We start from the raw sequence: 17509 nt of genomic DNA, 5'->3' as shown, positions 1-17509 counted from the left end.
TTAGTAGACTAATGAACCTTCTTTTGAAAGAGAAAACAGATAAAACTTTTAGGGATAATTTCTTCAGGAAGATCATTCTAGATCAAAGTGCAACGTCGAATGAAGCTAATTATTTTGTTTTGCTTTCTTTTTTGAAATTTTTGGTTTCCTTTTTTTCTTTATTTTCGTTTTGAACTGTTTAACTTGACCTTTCAGATAATGCAACAAGTGAGCTCATATGCCCCAATGCAGTCTCCAGGGTTTTCGCCACCATCTCATGCCTCTGTTACTTTGAGTGTAGGGACTTCACACCAAAGTCCAATGTCACAAACTACCATTCATCCATCTCAGACTCAACGCTCCCAGCACAAACACATGAGTAGATTTCACACAAATATCTTCCAGTTGTGATTCCAAGTAGTGTTGGCTCACCAGTGCAGGTTATACCAAACAATGTGAAAATGCAAACTACCAAATGTCAGAAGGTAAATGTCAATAAAACGGACGGTTATTTACCTTGGTCACAAACTTTGACAACAGTCAATGAACCTCATTTTGAACAGGTGCTCGCTTAGCCTCCTTCAGCTGAATGTAGTCCTAAAGAAGTTCAAAATCCTGTTGTGTACAGTGCTAGTGAGCAAATCCATATTTTAAATGACAATTTTGGTTGAAGAAAACACTATATAGAAATTCGCCAGAGTAATTGTTGATGGCGATAGAGTTGTGAAAATTGTAGAGAATAAAAAATCTAGTGTAAAGAGTGTAAAAAATGATAATTGGATTAAACTGTCAAAAGGCTCAACATTTACACAGTAAATGTTAAACACAAGTTTATTATGTTTAAAACAATAAGTCTATTGAACATAACTATGGATCTATGCAGTTAAATGGAGAGAGAGACTCTATCCTACTATTTTGTCTTTCAAAATACTGTGTTCTAGCCTATTTAATTCTGCCTGCATTTTGTGGGCATAATGTAATTGTAAGAAATACAATAATGAAATACATAATGTAATGCATTGTAAGAAAAATGACTTTGTTCTTTAATGGGATTTATCAGAGACCCAGTGATCATAACCAAGGACTTAGTGTTTTAACGCAATTGTTGAAACAATTCAACAAGAGTATAACTGGATTTAATGTTGAAAATAGTGATAATTAATGATTATTAGTTATTTTAATGACTTAATTAATGGTTTTAGTTTTAATTCTAATTATAGTGTCTCAATTCTCATTGAATTGAGGTGTCGGCACTTTTTTTTCTTACTGCAAGCTTATCTTTTTATTCTTGTCATCAGTACAGCCAGCATCGTCTTTGAAACCAGGCGTGTGGACAAAGTCTCGGTTCCTAATCCCCAATATCCCGAGATCTTTGAGGTTTCCTGTGTCTTATTTCCCTCGTTGTTTTCTGATGATTTTTTTCTTCAGTTTACGTTTACCCTTCCCCCTCTTGAAATGAAAACAGTGCATAACTAATCCATATTTTTAGCTGTATAATTTCTAGCACTCTTTCAAGTCTCCTGTCCCTCCCACACTCCCAATAGAGGTGTGGTGAATATCTAGCCAAATACTAGACCATTGTAAACCTTTTACTTGTATTTAAATTTGTAAAAACAATAGTTGCCACAATTTTTTTTGGGGAGTTTTTTCCGATTGATCTTGAGAAAATATATTAAATAGGTGGTTTTCTTTCCATTTATGCAAAGTAAAGTAAATTTCCCCAAAATCGAGATTGAAAAGCTTTAGTACCCTTTTTAAGTGTCTAAAAAGATTGCAAGATAAGTAGTCCCCCTCACACATCCCTCTTTTCCTTGAAGGCGTCCAATAAAAATTTTGGGATAACTTTTAGACTCAATATAGTTATAAGGTCCTTTAACTGTGCCTCTGGAGATGGTATTCACCCCTATAGTCCCTCAGGAAAGGGCTGTAAGATATGTAATTTTCCCATTGTTCATATAGGCTATACTATTTGCTATTGGGAAATATACATGATTTTTTTTGGGTGGGAGGGGTGTTTTTCATGGGGGAAAACGATCCCAGGGGAATGAAAGGGGATTTCTTGGCAAGATTTGAGTAAGGGTCAGAAATTAAAAAAAAAGTTTTTGACTTAAAAGTAAGGAGCATTATTAAAAATTAAAACAAGCAGAAATTATTCTATATATGAGGGGGACTGCTCCCTTGCTCAATCTTTCTTTTTTGTCACAATGCTTTTAGGAGATTGATCGAACAGAAGGGCTGTTGAATTTTTAATGGGCGTATTTCTAGAGAAAATTAACATTTTAACATAAAGACTGAAGGTTGTGGAAGGGGCAGACTCACTCATATTATGATAGTTTTAGCAAGCTCCCAAGTCCCCCTGGCTTACTTTGAAGCGAGTATTATCTGCTCAGCCGACAGGGGTTTCATGAAGGGGCCACCTTCACTCATTGTCACCCGGTTTTGCTAAAATTACCATTTTCAGTGCCAAAAAAGAAGTGGGAAGATGTTCTTTTTTTCTCTCTATATATGTATCCAAATTCGAGGCAAAAAGATCATCTTCAAAAAAAACAAGCATAATATAAAAGTAACTTACGAAAAATTTAAAACTAGCCTAAGGAAAAAGTAATTTTGATATATAGAAAACGAGAATTTTCCAAACTGCAATCCTGTAAAAAGCATATCAGCATCTAAAGCAGAAAATTGTTATAAAACCTATGGCCTCCTCCAGAAAGATTTTGGAGCCTCATATTCCCTAGTTCTCTCATAGTTGTCTTCTCTCCTATTTCTTGAAGACCGTGAGCTATCCCTGTTGGGAAATCCATCTTTTCTGTGCCTTTTCTTTCGATCTTCCTCTTCCTTTTCTGCCATATCCAACCTTCGTTTGCGATACCTTCCTTGGAATGGAGAATGTGCCCTTTGTTTGTATTGTTTCTTGTGATATTGGTCACTCCCTTCCACTGTAGAAATTGATGAGCCTGCCTTGAGTAAATTTCTCTCTATTTCATCCAAGATTCTTCGCCTCATTTCTTCCAAATTATTTTCGTCTATTCCATTTTCCACTGTTTCTAAATTTGCTTCATTACTCTCATAAGAATTGCTAAAGTCGTGGTAATGGCCTTTACAAATCGCACAGTCACAATAAAAAGATATTTCTAATTCAAAACTTTGATCCATGTTAATATCTATTATGTTGTTGCTTGATGTAAGTAAGTTTCACAACTGGAAAGTTTTAACGAATTCTTTTCCTTATATTAATGAACGACATAGCTCTTAGATATTTGCACCAATCAATGCAAAGAGAATTGCTGACGTATGGTCTTCGGAAACATTCCGTTTAACGGTTGTAACAGCCCAATTCAGCTGTTTCTTGGATGTAACAGCCTTGCATAAAAGGCCCAGTAACAGCGCTATTTTAGTTATGGCTGTAATTAAAATCTTGTTTTCCAAAATCTTACAGTCGTAAAAAACCTAGTATGCATTTTACGTTTGAAGCAATGCATAGCAAATAGTATGATTCAAATCATTAGAAATACATTCAGCCATTGAAATGTATGGCTGAAACCAAAAATCAATGCGCTTAAAACTGGCAATTAGGCTCAAATAAATATCAGTGGAACATTCTTTTTGTGAATAGAACTTATTTACCTTTTTTGGGTGCTTATTTTTATCTTTTTAATTTTTTTCTAGAATGAAATGTACCAGCATATCAATATTTGTAATTATTAATTCGAATTACATTCTTGAAATTGGGTTAAGTTTTGAAATCCAGGTTAGGTTTTGAAATCCAGGTTAGGTTTTGGGGTTTGAACCCCTATAAAGTGGATTGCTAAACTGACTTAAAGTTTACAATAAACCAGAAAAAGCCTGTTGTGACCATTAGATTGATTAACGGTACAATTAATCTTGTTCTTAGGTTAACTGATAAAATTAGCTGATTACATTAGATTGTTATAAAAAACTTTTAAGCTGTGATAACAATAAGGAAAGGGGGAATAACATTTGCCAATATGTCCTCTAAAATATATTTTAGTTTTCAGAAGTTCGATGAACACTTTTTCTTTTGAAACACCATTGTTAAAAAGTATTAATAATCAGATAAATGATAAAATATTCTAATTGGCTAATGTACATCATTCTCAACTCCGAAAACAATCAGGTTAGATTATACAACGAGTACTTGAAGCATGAAATCAAATAAGTACTTCTCTTTTTTTTTACTCTGCTTTATTGTCTGAGAATATGCAATTTTCATTGTTTAATGCCTGGCGTCATTTGTTCATAATAAGTTAAGGAATCAACTCTTTTATTGTGGCGCATAGCAACAAGTTGATTTCAATCATATCTTTGTTTATGTACTGTTGTTTTGATGTGCTATTTTCTTCACAGATAGTTCTGTTTTGAATGGAAATAGTGACGAAGCAATTTACCTTTTTGGAAATGTTCCCAACGGTTAAAATCTTTGGAACTATTGCCAAGTACTAAGACATGTTTTCGTAGTAAACATTTTTTTTTTTTTGCTATTTGTCAATGGGTTAATAATGTCTTTCTGTTATAATTTTTCATATGACACGTTGTTTTGTGCTTTAAAGCTGGGATTGGTCGAGATTTGTTTTTATTGTAATCATTTTTAGAAATTTTTTCTTTTCTTAAAATAAAAAGCAATGTATGAGACAAGGATTTAACTTAAATCACTTGAAGCTAATTCTACTTGCTCTATGGGGATAGGGTCAATGGACTTGGAACTAATGGGCCAGAATATTTGGAGAGGCCGCATCTCCTTTCTTGGCGGGCACTAGCCCCCGTCCTACGCCCACTTTTTCCCAAAGTAGTCTGATCAAAGTTTTGAGGTAGCCATTTTATTCAAGATCGAGTTTTTTTTTATTTCATACCATATCGTTTGTTTATTAATGCCACAACAATATCCATAGAATAACAAATGACCAGCCAAAATGATATTAATAATGAACTGTAGATGTCAGACAAAATTAAAACAGACTAGGGACGTTGTTAATAACAGCACTTTATATATAAGAGTAATACAACCCCCATAGAAGAGGTTATTTTGCACAAAAGATTTAATTTGTCTAGCAAAATGTCCAAAATGGAATGTAAACGACCAGTAAACAACACAATGCTATCAATCACAAGAAATACTCCATATTGTGTTTCGATACTTCAAACCTTGAAACTAATGAGTTTTGAATATATATTATTCTTATTTATAATAGATGTGCTATTCTATATATAAGTGATAGCTCTTGCTCTAGTATTCCTCCCAACGGCTTGTTCCTTTGCGTACGCTATAAGATTATGGGATACCCCAAAATAATTTTTATTTTTTCGGGGTTTTATTAGTCAGGTAAACTTATTCTGTGTGTATTTTACGTGGTATGTAATAGCTAAAAAAATGGGGCTCAGAAAATGAGATTTAAAGTTAGCTGCTCATCAAATAAGAATCTGAAATTGCAAATTATTGACCTCTCCCTCTATGCATAACCTGTTCAAAATTACAAGTTTAAATGTTATCATCGGATCCAGTTTTTTCTAAAAAAAATTTGTCCCTATTTGTAGAGGATAATTATTTGGCAATATGCATAAATTGCAAAAAACACTGCTGGTCAAATGCTGGGTGAAAACACGGTATTTCAGACATATGGTCTAAATTCTAAAAGTTATAATTTTGGACATGTGAATACATCATTGGAAAGGTAAGAATCCAAATCGTTTGGTTATGTATAGAAGAATAATAGTGTATAAAGTGTATATAATAATAATGTGTATAAAGAATAAATAATAGAAGAAAAAGTGCGGTAATTGAGCTTTTTTTATATCAAAAGAAAAATTATCGCGACTTACCCTCGCGAACTGGTCCGGCAATATAAGAAATATCTCTTATAATTACTCTCAGAAAAAATCTAAAATCAGTGCCATCATTAGACAAGGCTTAACTGTTGTTCTTGCAACAGTCGCCATCTAATGAAATAAACTTTTGACTGCTCATCTCAAGCTGCCCGTTTTTACTGCGAGGGTAAGTCACGTTTGAGCACGTAATGTTTTCACCCACAGCACAGATTATCGAGCAGAATCGAGTCCCAACCTGTCCAGCTCTGTCATGTCCCTCCACGACCTAGAATGTGCAACGAGACTCTCAGTAAGACCAGCGGTTTCCATGTGAGAGATTGATTACCACAGGGTGAAAAAATGTGACTTACAATCGAAGTGTCGAGTGTAAGAAGCGTTTTGTCACGAGTCACAAGTCACGAGTGAAGAGAAAGTACAATTTACTTATGTTCTATGTTAGAGAAAGACCTGGCTAAAGAAATGCTCTGCTAAAGAAGTTCTTATGTGCCTCAAAGAACACCTCAAAACAATTTCCCTTCATCTCTATAACACGCATCGCCAACACTATGAGCTGAGGAAAGTAAAAGAAAGTGAGGAAACTATTTGTATCCAACCCTATATATAAAATAAGATTTTGTTTAGCAATGGCTATGGAATTTGTATTTTGCATCACATAAAGCTGTAAATATTCAAGCCAACCATTAAAAATATAATATATGGAATGAAACAGCATGAACATTAAATTATTAATGTAATTTTGCATTGCGGAATTTGTATTTTGCATCACATAAAGCTGTAAATATTCAAGCCAACCATTAAAAATATAATATATGGAATGAAACAGCATGAACATTAAATTATATATATATATATATATATATATATATATATATATATATATATATATATATATATATATATATATATATATATATAATGTATAATTCCTCTATTTTTTCCGAACTTTCTTTCCTCTCCTGAAAAACCAGAGTATACCAGAGTATATATAAATGAGATTATTTTATTGAAAATCTGTCGAATGGTCACATCCACAAATTTTTTCCTCTTTGATTTATTGTCATATTGAGTTTTTAGCAATGTATCATTTAGTGTTTTCAATACTGGCTCAGTTCTTAATTTTACTTTACTTTCAATTCCTTAATTCTTCCAATACTGTCTCAACTTCCAGCAGTTACAACTCAGTCCAGAGAGAAGACCATTCTCTTTAATCGATGGATTGGGGAAGGGTCTCAGAAACACTTGACAAGCTCTGAAGATGAATTGGTGAATCAACAGCTGATTCAGACTCTGCCTTTGACCTCTTCCGATGCTATTCAACTAAACGATGGGACTGAGGGAGCTGTACATGAACCTGGAAGACCCGAGCTTTTGAAAACTCCTTTGAAAAGTTTTTCAACTATTTTTTGCTGGTCCGAATCAAAGTTATTATACATTTCTAATTCTTCTCTACTTATTCTTCTTATTTTAATTCTTCATTCTCATGTCTCGTTCCATATTTCTCACTCTTCTTATCCTCTATTTTCTTGTCTCATTCTTCATATCTCTCATTTTTATGTGCAATCTTTACTTATTATATGTTAGTCTTAGTCTGATAAAAAAAAATATGAAAGAACGCTACAGGGCTTAACATTTAATGTTGGAAATTTTTTTATCAGGGAAACCCGTTTATTGTGTTGCGAGAGCAACACTCTGGTTTTGTCCCGTTTTTTTTTTTTTTTTTTTTTTTTTTTTTTTTTTTTTTTTTTTTTTTTTTTTTTCATGCCGCCGATCTCAGTCTATCCGTGGAAACTGGAAACGGTCTAACCTGTGCGGTTTTTACGGAAAGTGTGGACCTCAGGCCGGATTGATGAATATGACATTACATTTTGGAAAGCTCTGCAGAACTATTGGCTGGGGCCAAAAAAGATGGTTTTTGCTTGTTAATTCGACATCTCCCTAGGTATTTTCAATTTTGGCTTTAAGTGGGGGGGGGGGGGCACTTACATCGACCATACAAATTTAAGGACCAGAAAACTTCAAATAAATAACCTAATGGGGTCGTAATTATACGCGTAACAGTAACGCTGAAGAAGAGAGGGTGGGGGTGGCCTCGCAATACATCTGCTTTGCTAGTCCATTACTTCCCTTCACATTTATTTTGGTGAAGAGGGCTTCAGCCTAAGCCTACAACTCCACACAAGGACACATTCTTAAATTCACAACTCACAATTCATACAGCAAAATGTTCTTTCAGACTTCGGCAACCCCTTCAAATAAGTAAACTAGAATAATTTCGGGCTAATCAGAATAGTTTTCCGAAGACAATATTTTAGACTACCTACAACTAAAACATTAAATAAAAACAGGCACTGAAAAATAAAACCTAAAAGAACTAAATACAGCTCGTAAAAAGAATGTTTCACTGGCACTAATTTGCAGCAATAAGTAATCGCTGCAAATTACATTTTAATTTCCTAAGTTGAAAAAGAAGAGATTCGAAAAGTGAAACCTTAACAATTAGAAATTATTCTTGCCAAACTTTGAACAAGAGAAATTATCACATATGAGATTTGAGCTACTATCCCCTGTAACCCCCAAAGCTACAGGCCTTGCCTTGATTATACTATTGCTGAAAACAATATATATTTTCAACAAATGTCTCTTGTCATAACCATTAAAAAGGTTTTAAGATTTTAAGCATTAAACAGACCCCCCTTAATATCTCTTTTTCTCCTTTGAGTGTTTTTATGTTGATTTTTCAGGGAAGGTCATTGATCTTCAACAGTGACCATTTTCAGTGTTTTATGTAAAGCTTACAGCATGATTAGCCATATATGTTCAAGAGTCCATATTTGGTTTTCAAAGTATGTCTGTCTGATTTTGAAAGCGTACCAACATAATATTCCACTAGCTTTGGCTTGCCCTAAAAATATCAGTTAGCGTAGATTGTATTACAAGAGAATCATTTTAATCTTAAAAAAAAAATCCAGAGCAGAAAGATCCAAATGAGACATGGAAAGGCGTTTTTTGTCAAACATCGCCAAATATTAATCCCACAACCTTGAAACCTTATCAATGTCCATGGAATAACCGACAGCAGGCCAACACGTTATTAATAAATAAAAATTGTAGATGTCAGACAAAACTAAAATGGAATATGGGCGTAATTTTTAAAAGCACTTTACGTACAAGGCAAAACAGCTCCCATTGAAGAGGATATGTTGTACAAATGATTTAAGCTGTCTTGGAAAATATCCAAAACGGAAAGCTACAAATAAAACGACACGATGCTATCAACGGCAAGAAAGACACCACATTGTTATTCTGTGCTTCAAATCTTGAAAAAGTTATCTTTGCTTGAAAATAGATGGCGCTCTTAAATTTACTGTTTGTCCATGGTCTAACTTGTGTTAAAAGTAAAACATGTTGGCTTTAAAATGAAAACTAAATGAAACAAATTTATCTTTCACCACAACTGATAATTTTGAATAATTATATTATTTTATGAATAGGTGCGAATAGTGGTTCTTTGTATGAATTGTTTTTTTTTTTTTTTTTTTTATTAATTAATTCTCTTTAATTTTCAGTTCTCTGTTGAAAAACACTAAAAATTATTAAACATCCCCGTTCAGGGAACGTTGATGGGGCTATTAAAATAAATAAAAATACACTAATTAGCCCTACTAGATTAAAATGGAAAATTTTTATTTTTAAGCCAAAGACATGAAAACTTTAGAAATATTCACTATATTAACCAATAATAAACTTTGGCAATCAAAAAATTAACAGATAATAATCTAGTAAAAAGAAGAAGTTTTTAAAAGCAAAGAGCCATATTAAACTTAAGATCAGCTTAAGTAAAGTCCAATAGTAATTTAAACTTGAAATGACCAGAAATTAAAACAAATAATTATATCAAACATAAATATTATAGATACTGATATAGATGAATTAGTAAATCTTAAAAAGAGTAAAAGCTAAATTGGATATTGAAGTCAAACTTAGAATGAGCAAATTTAATTCAAGCTGGAGTTTAGCTACTGCCCCTTTCCCCCTCCTCTAAATGCAAATGTTCTAAAGCCTGTTACTTCATTCGTGCGTTTTGAAAACAAATTATATTATATACATTTCTTATGAATATAATTATAATTTTGGAAAAAAATGAAACGAAAAAAGCAAAAAAATCTTGAATTGCTGAGTTTTGTGGGATTAATATTCTTATATATTAAATATTCAGTTTATTTTCATTAGTTCTTTTCATTCATCATGATTATTCTAGTGATTTTCATTTATTATTCGTCGATGTTTTGAAAAACATCGACTGAAAAAGTTTTCAGTAAAATGCAAGTGACGGAATAGACTTTAAAACTTTTACTGTTAGAGTAGGGGAAAGAAACAATATCAAAAATGCTGCTTGGAGTAATTTTATGTGTTTATTTATATACAATCCTATATATCAAACAAGATTTTGTTTAGTAATGGCTATGGAATTTGTATTTTGCGTCACATAAAGCTGTATATATTCAAGTCAACCATTAAAAAGATTATATATGAAATGAAACAACATCAAATAGTAATCATCAAATCGGAATTTCTTGCCATTTCTTTTATTTGCCCTCTTAAATGTTTTCGTGGGTGTGTACCCTTCTCCCCCAAATGTGTATTTCCCAAAAATTGCAAGATTGTTGGAATTCTTTTCTGAATTTTCTGTACACACTGAATTGAATTTTTTTTTTCGAATTTTGAATAAACACGGCTGATTTTTGCATAAGAAATTTCATGACTTTTTAGCAACTTTCAGTTAAAAGTATTTTGTAATACTTCTATTAATAGTCATAATATCTGTCCTTTTTTGGCTTCATAATTAAGAACTTATGAATTGTTTGTTTCTGTTTTATTGACTCAAACTCTTAATCTTAAAAAGTTAGCCATAAAACGGTTTTAAAATAAGCATTGACAAATGGTTTTTTGTTTGAAAGCCTTTAACTTCAGTTTTTATTGTTGAATAAATACGGCTGATTTTAGTCTGAAATACGCTATATCCAGCTCATATATCAGCAAAAATATTTTGCACAGTTTATCTTTTAATAGTGTTAAATATCTCCTGTGCTTTTTATGGCACTTGGTATTGTCAGTCTGTCTGTCGGTCCCGGTTTTGCTACTTTAGGCACTTCCAGGTAAGCTAGGACGATGAAATTTGGCAAGCGTATCAGGGACCTGACCAGATTAAATCAGAAATAGTCGTTTCCCAGATTTGACCATATGGGGGGGGGCCGGTTAATTTGAAAAAAATAGAAAAAATGAAGTATTTTTAACTTATGAGCGGGTGATGGGATCTTAGTGAAATTTGATGTTTGGAATGATATTGTGTCTCAGAGCTCTTTTTTTAAATCCCGACTGGATCTGATGACATTGGGGGGAGTTGGAGGTGGAAATCTTGGGAAAACACTGGGATTGGAGGAATCGGGATGAAGCTTGGTGGATAGAATAAACAAATGTCCTTTATACGTGATTGAAAAAGTCGTACTGGATTCGCTCTCTTTGGAGGAGTTAAGGGGAGGGGTCCAGTGATTTGGCGTGTTTGGTGCTTCCGGACGTGCTAGGACGATGAAAATTGGTAGGCGTGTCAGGGGGCTGCAAAATTTGACTTGATAGAGTCGTTTTCCCAGATTCGACTATTTAGGGGGCTAAAGGGAGAGGAAAAATTAGAAAAAATTAGGTATTTATAACTTACGAGTGGGTGATCGGATCTTAATGAATTTTGATATTTAGAAGGACATCGTGACTCAGAACTTTTGTTTTAAATCCTGACCGGCATTAAGCCTCTTATTCCTTTTTAAATTAATCTATTGATTCATAGAATTTTGTTAGATCTCATACCATATGATCTCTTGGCTCTTAGCTTTCCAAAAACCTGCTTGTTCAGCTATAAATAGATTATCAAGAAGGGGTTCAAATCTCAGCTTAATCATTTTCTCAAAGAGTGTAGTAATGCATGAGGTCAAGACAATTGGACTGTATTAGGCTGGGTCAGAACGATCTCCTTTACCTTTATATATTGGGACTAAAATTGAAGACTTCCAAGCACCAGAATTCAATCCCCAAAGCCCCCCTCCCTGAATATCTCTACTTTAGTATCCCCTTTTAGTTCCCCCCCCCCTCCCACGCGCACTTTTATCCCACCTTTTCCCACCATGCCCTGCCATAAACTTTTTCGAAATTTTCAGATAGCAAGCAGAATGGTCCACGCGTATTAGCTCCATCCAGAGTTTCCAAAACTTCAAATAGTGAGACGAACGCGCATATATTTTCTGCTCCTTTGTCACCGTTTCTGTCTCGTAACCGTTTTACAGCCCTTCGGGATAAATCAGATAGCCTAGTTATTGCATTAGATGAGCCTGAAGTTTTTCCCGCCTAAAAAGACCTTCCCAAAACAGACAAAAGTAAACAAACGTAAAGTTGTTGAAAAGGAAGTCCCTCAATCACATTTTCATTTTCCTTCTCTTTTGACTTTAAATGTGGAAAGTCTCAACGTTGATAAAATGGATGAACTTAAGGGTTATGTTCAAGTAACCGGAGCTGATATTATTACAGTTACAGAAGTACACAAACAAAGTCCTGAACATCTTACAATAGAAGGTTACAAACAATTTATTAAACTAAGACATCAGAATAATCCGTTAGGTAAGAAAGGTGGCGGCATAGCGCGTTTTGTACGTGAGCAGTTGGTGCCACGGCTACTACAGATTCCACATATTGATGATGATGATGAAATGATTTAGATTGTAATTCGACCAAAAAAGCTTCCGAGATCTGTAACTGGTATTGTTATTGGAGTGTTTTTTGCTCACCCAGTATCGGCATCTTTCCAAAAAAAGGTCTTGGCTGAAAAGTTAAATTTGTGTGTTGATTTTATTACTTCTAAGTACCCGAATGTTGGAATTTGCGTTACTGGTGATAAGAACGATCTAAGAATTGAAAGCTTCTTCAGAAGTCAAGGACTCAAGGAGATAGTAAAGTTTCTGACTACTAAAGGTAATACTAAACTCGACGTAATTTGCACAAATTTGTCGGAATATTATAATGAACCTTAAGACCTACCTCCCCTTAGTGGTAGCTACCACTACAGGATAAAGTGGGCCCCACTACCTTCGTATAAAGCAAAATATGTAGTTGAGAAAGTTTCCTACCGACCTCTTTCGGACAAGGGTCTCTTGGATTTGGAAATTGAATTACATCCGAGTCCTGGGATGAGGTAGCAACTTAGAGTCCTCCAATGAAAAAGCTAAATTTCTGCAAGATAAATTAAGAAACAAATATGAAGAATGCTTTCCTGAGAAAACTTCCAAGCGGTGCAACACAGATCGTCCTTACATAACCCAAGAAATCAAAGATTTGATTCGGTATAAAATTCTACTAAGAAAAGAAAGGAAAATAGGAAATACTAATGTGCTCCGTAACAAAATACGTAAAATGACAAGAAAAACTGCAGCGGAGTATTAGCACAAAAATATTGACAACCTTTTGAATCAAAACCTAGAATGTGGTATAAAGAAATAAAAAGGATTTGTGGAAAATCACCTAGAGGTGTTGATTTTTGTTCTGATTATAATGATGAAAAAGTTACTAACCAGTTAAATGGTCATTTGGCCAGAATAATCCAATCTTTGCCGCCTCTTGGTGTAAATAAAAACCAAGAGTATCAGAAAATACCACATGATGACATACCTTTACCCACTATTGCTGAGGATCAAGTTTTTAGTAAAATAAAGAAACTTAAGCAAACTAGTATAACTCCCATTGATATTCCGATTGAACTTATAAAAGCACTTCCTGACAAATTGACTAAGCCACTAACGCAAATTCTTAATTGCATTTCAACATCTTCAGTTTACCCACAGATATGGAAAACGGGGTGTGTTATTCCAATCCCTAAAAAGATACTGAAATTAATTTCGACAGCGTGAGACCAATCACTTTGACCCCCTTGTTCAGCAAAATGTACAAAAGCTTGGTAGTAAATTGGCTAAAAGCTGAAGTTGAACCCCTCCTTGGTCCTCATCAGTACGGTAACAGATAGAACACATCAACATCCCATTATCTAGTTAGTCTTTTACATTTTATTTTTAAGCATGTTGATGAGCCTGGTAAATGGCTAAACTAAATAGCAATTGATTTTAAAAAAGGTTTTCATCTGATTGATTATAACATTTTAATTTCTAAGCTTTTAATTGATTTTAGAGTGAACCCTGCTGTAGTGAAAATCATTCAGAGTTTTTAAATAAATAGGCTCCAAATTTTAAAATATAAGAAGTCTTCCTCTGAATCTGAGCCACTTTTTGTGGTGCACCTCAAGGTACCATCCTGGGCCCTATTCTTTTCTAGTTATAATTAATAATATTGCTAATGATTGCGAAGTCCGTTGGTAGTATGTTGATGACCTTACCCTTGGAGAAATTTGTGAAGCAAATGAATGTAGCAAAGCTCAAATTTTAATTGATAATGTTAAGACTTAAGCTTTTGTTTCAAATATGACAGTAAATCTTCTATTTTAACTATCTAATTTTTAAATTCTTCTGAACCTAATATCCTACCAACTATCTCTGATTCTCTTAAAGTCAGTAAGATTAAACTCTTGGGAGTTATTATAACCAGTGATTTAAAATGGGGAGCAAACACAACTAGTTTAGTAAAAAGGGGTAATGCTGAGCTGCAGATGCTCAAGCTTACGTCGAAACATAGCACCCTTCCAGATCACCTCCTCCGAATATTTACATCTTTTATTCACCCAATTCCGGAATATAAAGCTCCTGTATGGCATTTTGGACTGACGGCTGAGCAAAGCGCCAGGCTCAAAAGAGTTCAGAAAAGAGCTCTAATGAACGTTTTGAAGCAGGCAGAAATGTTGTATGAAGAGCCGCTGACAAAGTTTAAAATACAAACTCTGGAAAAAAGAAGAGAGAAACTCTGCCTGGATTTCGGAAGAAAATCATTGATCCACCCAATCCACAAAACTCTTTCCCCCCTCAATCAATAACAAAACTACTTCTGCGTAGGGTTGCAGTGCCTGTTGACAAACTTCAGCCGGTACGCTGTGCCCACCAGCGGTTAGTGAAGAGTTTTACGCCTAGTTTTGTAAAAATGTATAACGAGAATCAGGAGGATTGATAAGTTGTTTTGTTTTTTTTTTGCGTCGCTTTTTAATGTGACTATACCAAAGAAATTTGGCAGCGCCATGAAAATTTTGGTGAAAATAAAATCTTATCTATCTATCTAGTTGGGACAGAACCACTTTCCCAACATCTATTAAACAAGTAAAGAAGAGGGACCAAGAAAGTTGATGGAAGAGCTCTAAGCATCTTGTTGTGGACCAAATATTCACCCACTGCTGAGTCATTTAGAGACTGTATTGCAGAAGTTAACTCGTCCATATCAAAATCTTTGTAAAGACAGACCCTTTGTGACCTTTGTGACAGACCATTACAGACAAAGGTCTGTAATGTTGCTCCTTACTTGTATAATAACAGCGTAGACAAAAAATATTCCCAGAAATCAAGAGGGATTAACTATCAATTTCGTCTTTCTGATGTGTTTTTAAAGTTTCTTGTTCCACTCCCCCGGAGAAAATAACCCCGATGCAAAAGTCCTGAATACGACCCTAGGGATTACACAAACCCTAGGGATTACGACCCTTTGTGACAGCCCCTGGGGGAAACCGAGTTTCCATAGCCAGAGAGTTATTATATGTAATATTATTTGAAGATTGACCTGCAAAATAACTATTTGCTGCCAGTTCATATGGCTTGAACATAATTGGACCATCATTAGACTTAATCCCTTGAATAGACTGTTCACTAAGCTGATATCCTGCAAATTTTCTGAAACTTTTCCAAAAGTTTTTTAGAAGGAGTTGACTGATTAAACTGATTTTCACAAATATCTTCCCAAGCTGCTTTTTTTTCTGCTAGGACAAGTTTCTTAAAAATAGCTTCAGCCTTTCTTATTTCAATTTTTTTTGTAAAGGTTGCTTTTATCTGAAAGCCAGATTTTTCTAGCGTTACACTTATTTTGTCTTAGTGATTCTGAATTATTATTTTAAAAGTGTATGTATTTTTTCTATTTTTTGCTAGTTGTTTTTGGAGTCTAAAATAAATATTTGAAGCATCAATGATGCTTTATTGATATTATCATTTAAATCATCAATATCACTAATTAGATCAGGTACCATACTTCCCAATTTAAATGCCCGTGGTTTCCAATTATCCTCATTGAAAATCCATCTAGATGCAATGTTGAATCTAGAGAGAACTGGTCCTTTTGACAGTTTTGTAATAATTGGGTAATGCTGACTGCTAAGATTGTTGTGGAACCTGGACACCTTGCTATAAACAGATAGCCTGCTACCAACAAAACAAAGATCAGTGGTTGAATTTTGCCATTGGAGGAATGCACATAAGTTCCTAAATTAGTGTGTGGGAATTCTGACTGATAGAGATTGAATCCAATAGCAACAATGATTGAGGGTCTCTAGGGTGGGTGGACCCTATCTTTTCTATGTGTTGTATAATTTGTAACATTAAAATTTCTACCAGGGGACAAATGGGATTCTTGGATGCAAACAATTTCTAGGTATTCAATATCCAAAAACCATTTTAACTCAACCAGACGATCAATGGGTAAACATGTTGTGTTAAATTGAACTATTTTTATTCTGACCTGTTAGCTGTCTTTGATACTAAAGATTGTTTCCGTTTGTTTTTAGTTGCTTTTTGTTTTGAAATAGGTGAGGGAGCACTTGCATTTCTTTTGAGGAATCTATTTTTTTTAGGAAGGTCTTTCATGATTTCTGATGTTGGTTTTACAGGTGAAATAGAGATTGGGACAGAGTCATTTGATTCCAAATCATCTTCAGATATAGAGTGACTTGAGGTGAGATCTGTAAATGTTTTTATCAGATGATACATGTGGGGAACTAAGATCTTGAAACATTTTTTCCAAACGGCCTGAGATAGTTGGTGAAGCTATGTCATCCTCAATTGATGTGTTAAGCGGAGTCCCCCAGGGTAGCTGCCTGGGTCCAATTTTATTTTGTTTATTTATTAATGATCTGCCTTCCTCTGTTCAGTATTCTACTGTCAAGATGTTCGCGGATGATGTAAAACTTTATCTACCAGTACGAGACCAAAACGATGTTCAACTTTTACAGGAGGATCTTGACTCTCTAACTTATTGGTGCGAATCTAATTCCATGTTCATAAACCCTTCTAAGTGTGTTGTTCTACACTATGCTCGTAAACTCCCACCTGTGCATACTTACCAGCTGTCTGGCGTACAAATCCCTTCGAACGAAATAGTGCGTGACCTTGGTGTTTACTTTGATACCCAATTGAAATTTGATAAGCATGTTTCGGAAATTGTAAAGAATGCGAATTATCGTTTATCGTCTATAAGGATAAGCTTTAGTAGGTTCAACCTTCGTAATTTCTTACTACTATACAAATCAATGGTCCGCCCTCTTCTTGAGTATAATACTTCTGTTTGGTTTCCATTAAGTCTAACGGATAAGCATAGGATAGAAAAGGTTCAGAGAAGGGCCACTAGATTGGTCCCATACCTTCAGCGGCTTTCTTATCCGCAGAGACTTTCTAGGCTTTAACTCCCGTCGTTGAAGTTTCGTAGACGTCGCAATGACCTTGTAAATGTGTTTCGT

At 34.3% G+C, this 17509-nt stretch overlaps 1 long non-coding RNA gene across 11 annotated transcripts in view; it reads left to right on the top strand.

Moving 5' to 3' along the window:
* The window catches only part of LOC136031869 (uncharacterized), a 76802-nt gene extending 60075 nt beyond the window's left edge, over window positions 1-16727 (top strand). For 7 of the 11 annotated variants that reach the window (XR_010618607.1, XR_010618606.1, XR_010618601.1 and 4 more), the window contains one exon: window positions 196-4633. This is a non-coding gene — a long non-coding RNA (uncharacterized LOC136031869). Of the gene's footprint in view, window positions 1-195; window positions 4634-6988; window positions 7270-16627 lie in introns of those variants that run through there. The other 4 variants (XR_010618605.1, XR_010618598.1, XR_010618604.1 and 1 more) reach the window with 3 other exon arrangements.
* Window positions 16728-17509: the final 782 nt, after the last annotated feature.

This window comes from Artemia franciscana, chromosome 10, assembly GCF_032884065.1.
Source record: "Artemia franciscana chromosome 10, ASM3288406v1, whole genome shotgun sequence".
NCBI classification, from domain to species: Eukaryota; Metazoa; Arthropoda; class Branchiopoda; order Anostraca; family Artemiidae; genus Artemia; species Artemia franciscana.
The sequence above is the reverse complement of the archived record's forward strand: the minus strand, read 5'-3'. Positions and strand labels throughout refer to the sequence as shown.